At 39.0% G+C, this 5,000-nt stretch overlaps 1 protein-coding gene across 4 annotated transcripts in view; it reads left to right on the plus strand.

Moving 5' to 3' along the window:
• The window catches only part of zgc:172282 (leucine-rich repeat and fibronectin type III domain-containing protein 1-like protein), a 473,431-nt gene that overhangs the window by 226,506 nt on the left and 241,925 nt on the right, over window positions 1-5,000 (plus strand). The gene's annotated exons all lie outside the window — the stretch shown is intronic.

Raw genomic sequence — 5,000 nt, forward strand, 5'->3', positions numbered from 1 at the left:
CTGTGTTTTATTCCTAGGGGGCGCTAGAGCGCAATTTTGATTTTTGTTTTTATTAGATCACAATTTTCACCAGTCCTGATGTGTGTGTCCAGTTTGGTGAGTTTTGAAGCATTTTAAGGGGGTCAAATTACAGCTCAAAAAGGAAAAAAAAAAATTTGGGGGGAAACTTTTGTTTTGTAAGAGTTTTTGCCAACTTCCTGTTGATTTTTGCCGAAGGATGTCAGACCTACTTAGAGGTTTTTGTTTCATGTATTTCCGACATTCCTAACGGAAGTTACAAAGCAGTTTTGTCTGAGTTTTTTTCCTAGGGGGCGCTAGAGCGCAATTTTGAGTTTTGGGGTTTGGTATTTTATTAGATGGCAATTTTCACCAGTCCTGATGTGTGTGTCAAATATGGTGAGTTTTGAAGCATGTTAAGGGGGACAAATTACAGCTTAAAGAGGCGGCAAAATAATAATAAAGAATATTAATAATAAAACCTTCGAAATACAATAGGGTCTTTTGTCCCAAAGGCACATTTGTTTCCTAGAAATATTAAAATCACATTAAACACTTAACAATAAAGCTCTTAAAAATAAAGGTGCAAAAATAAGAAATATTTAATAAAGTTCATAGAGAAATGTGAGAACAACTAGGTTTAGTGTCAGGTTCAAATGCTGATGGCATTTATTAAACAAGACAAGAAGCAAGGAATCGAACGGAGACGAGATTTACATTTGGCTACATGAGGAGAAACGTCTGGGCTGTATTCTGGTACAGTCTCCATAACGCTCTTCCGAAAGATTGTACACCTCCTCTTTTATTCTGACTTTCCCTGATTACATGGCTACAGCTGCTTTTAAAGGGAGCGGGGGTCATAAACAGCCGTTGCCTTTGATTACAGAACACTTCAAAGAAAAGGTCGGTTCAAAGAAAAGGTTGAACTACAGTTCAAAGAAGAGGTCGCCTGGAAGGCAATCTTGTCCTGCTTCCTCTCTGCTTTGTAGTTCTTGGGTCAAGACACAATCTTGAAATTAAGAAAACAGAACACTTTCATGTTGCTTCCCATCCTGCACAGTGGAGTTTTACAAGCCTTCTTCTGGGTAGGATCAAGGACAGCTTTTGTCTTCTTGCTAGGAACTCATGGCGACACAAAGTTTTTTGATAACTTGGATACAATTATTCAGACATTTAGTGCCAGGAAGTCACAGCTGTGCTCTAAAACAGGGACCTCCAACCTTTGTTTCCCCACCAGGGACATTTTTAATGTATGCATTATTTTCACAGACTGGCTGTGGCAGAAAAAAAACAAAAAAAAACATCAAAAAAATTAGAATGAAAAATCAAGGTGCAGATATAAATAAATAGATGACTGTACATTGCACCAGTCGCCCATAATAGTATGAGTCCAGTCCATAGTGGATCTAACATAATATATGAGAGTCCAGTCCATAGTGGATCCAACATAATGGTGAGAGTCCAGTCCATAGTGGATCTGACATAATAGTGTGAGAGTCCAGTCCATAGTGGATCTAACATAATAGTGTGAGAGTCCAGTCCATAGTGGATCTAACATAATAGTGTGAGAGTCCAGTCCATAGTGGATCTAACATAATAGTGTGAGAGTCCAGTCCATAGTGGATCTAACATAATAGAGTGAGAGTCCAGTCCATAGTGGATCTAACATAATAGTGTGAGAGTCCAGTCCATAGTGGATCTAACATAATAGAGTGGGAGTCCAGTCCATAGTGGATCTAACATAATAGTGTGAGAGTCCAGTCCATAGTGGATCTAACATAATAGTGTGAGAGTCCAGTCCATAGTGGATCTAACATAATAGTGTGAGAGCCCAGTCCATAGTGGATCTAACATAATAGTGTGAGAGTCCAGTCCATAGTGGATCTAACATAATAGTGAGAGTCCAGTCCATAGTAGATCTAACATGATAGTGTGAGTCCAGTCCATAGTGGATCTAACATAATAGAGGGAGTCCAGTCCAGAGTGGATCTAACATAATAGTGAGAGTCCAGTCCATAGTGGATCTAACATAATAGTGTGAGAGTCCAGTCCATAGTGGATCTAACATAATAGTGTGAGAGTCCAGTCCATAGTGGATCTAACATAATAGTGTGAGAGTCCAGTCCATAGTGGATCTAACATAATAGAGTGAGAGTCCAGTCCATAGTGGATCTAACATAATAGTGTGAGAGTCCAGTCCATAGTGGATCTAACATAATAGAGTGGGAGTCCAGTCCATAGTGGATCTAACATAATAGTGTGAGAGTCCAGTCCATAGTGGATCTAACATAATAGTGTGAGAGTCCAGTCCATAGTGGATCTAACATAATAGTGTGAGAGCCCAGTCCATAGTGGATCTAACATAATAGTGTGAGAGTCCAGTCCATAGTGGATCTAACATAATAGTGAGAGTCCAGTCCATAGTGGATCTAACATGATAGTGTGAGTCCAGTCCATAGTGGATCTAACATAATAGAGGGAGTCCAGTCCAGAGTGGATCTAACATAATAGTGAGAGTCCAGTCCATAGTGGATCTAACATAATAGTGTGAGAGTCCAGTCCATAGTGGATCTAACATAATAGTGTGAGAGTCCAGTCCATAGTGGATCAAACATAATAGTGTGAGAGTCCAGTCCATAGTGGATCTAACATAATAGTATGAGAGTCCAGTCCATAGTGGATCTAACATAATCGAGGGAGTCCAGTCCATAGTGGATCTAACATAATATATGAGAGTCCAGTCCATAGTGGATCTAACATAATATATGAGAGTCCAGTCCTTAGTGGATCTAACATAATAGTGGGAGGGTCCAGTCCATAGTGGATCTAACATAATAGAGGGAGTCCAGTCCATAGTGGATCTAACATAATAGTGTGAGAGTCCAGTCCATAGTGGATCTAACATAATAGTGAGAGTCAATTCCATAGTGGATCTAACATAATAGTGAGAGTCCAGTCCATAGTGAATCTAACATAATAGTGAGAGTCTAGTCCATAGTGGATCTAACATAATAGTGTGAGAGTCCAGTCCATAGTGGATCTAACATAATAGTGTGAGAGTCCAGTCCATAGTGGATCTAACATAATAGTGAGAGTCCAGTCCATAGTGGATCCAACATAATAGTGTGAGAGTTACAGGTCTTGTTCCTAGAACCGAGGTGTTTCAACTGCACGTCCAGCAGGAATAATATCAGCCAAAGACAAACTTGATGAAAAATGATGATCCGGTTCTATGATCTATATTATGACCTTTTACAAAGTGCCGGTGCTTGTTTTCAAATCGACCTTTTCCAACATTCTCATTTTTCTCTGCTCAGCAAGTCTTGAGTTCCAGGCAGACGACTCACGGATGAATCGGCTTTTTTTTTTAAGCTTTGAAAGTAGCGATGACACAATCATGCAAATAGTTTTCGTAAAACCCCAAAACCCCAGCACAGACACCGAAATGGTGTGCTATCGTTTAAGCTACGGCGCCATCTTTTGGACAAGTTCGGTCACTACTGTCATGTGTGATTGTTTAGTTTTTTCGACTCTCAGTTCCTGTTTTTGCACTTCCTGTTTTGTTTTGTTACCATGACTACCCATTAGTTTTCACCTGTCTCACGTTTTGCACTCGCACACCTGTTTCCACTTATTGTGTCACTGCCATTTAAGCCTGTCGGTTTCTGTTGTTCGTCCTGGCAACATCACCTCCTTCACACCATCTATCACCTTCCATGCCGATGATCCAGGTTACTTTCTTGTTCAAAGTAAGTTTTTTGTTATTCATGCCATAGTGCTAGTTTTTGTTTTCATAGTCAAGTTTGTTCTCCGCCATTTTGTTTGTTCCTGTTTTTTTAGTTATAGTGTCAAAATAAAAAGATGTCTCTACCTTCACGCCATTTCCACTCCATTCGCTTTGTACCTCGGGAAAACAATCCACGCCCAAGTCCCAGTCTTGACAACTACAGGTGCTCTGGAGTGAATTTATACAGTATTTCCTTCCGTTTTGTGCCTTAAACCGGAAGTACAAGTGTCGTTCTGTTTAATCGTAATCCATAGCGTTTTTACTTAGGTAGAGTTTTCATTTTTCACACCAAGCAACGGTTGCAAGTTTTACAACCGAACTAAAACTTCATGCGTGATGACAGGAGAAGTTTTTTCATGCATATTTGTATGTGATATCATAATCAGGCTAGCGTTGTTAGCATTAGCTAATATGTTAACATGTTTACGAGTGTCTACGTTAATATTATGAATTTACTATGGCATTATTTTCGTATTTTTTCAGTTTGATTAATTCACCGAAACGTCAACGTGGAGTTATTGAGTCTGTTTAGCTGATCGGACAGCTAGCTTGCGCAGCTAGTGGGTCCATGACGATGGCTTCTGTTTTGTTTGATCAGCCGTTTCATGGCACCATCTTTTGGACGAGTTCGCTCACTACAGGTGCTGTGGGGTGAAACTAAACAGTATTTCCTTCCGTTTAGTGCCTTAAACCGGAAGTACAAGTGTCGTTCCGTTTTCTCGTAATCCAAAGCGTTTTTACATGCATAAATTCTTCATTTTTCACTCAAAGCAATGTTTGTAAGTTTTACAATATAACCAAAACTATTCATACTGTAGGAGTTTTTTCATGCATATTTGTACGTGATATAATATAATCAGGCTAGTGTTGTTAGCATTAGCTAATATGCTATTATGCTAACACATTTACAAGCGTCTGTGTCAGTATTACTAACTTACAATATTTTTTTTTTCGTATAGTTTCAGTTTTGGTAAATTCACCAAAATGTCAATATAGACTTACTGAGTCCGTCTAGCGTTTAGTGCCTTGAACCGGACATACAAGTTTTTCTCCATGCAAGTTTTTCTACTTGCATGGATCTTCATTTTTCACTCCAAGCAATGTTTGTAAGTTTTACAACATACCTAAAACTATTCGTATTTTATAAACTGTCCCATGCGTGATGACTGTAGGAGTGTTTTCATTAGCATATTTGCACGTGATATCATAGTATAAT

The sequence above is a fragment of the Nerophis ophidion genome, linkage group LG13 (genome assembly GCF_033978795.1).
Source record: "Nerophis ophidion isolate RoL-2023_Sa linkage group LG13, RoL_Noph_v1.0, whole genome shotgun sequence".
In the NCBI taxonomy this organism is placed as follows: Eukaryota; Metazoa; Chordata; class Actinopteri; order Syngnathiformes; family Syngnathidae; genus Nerophis; species Nerophis ophidion.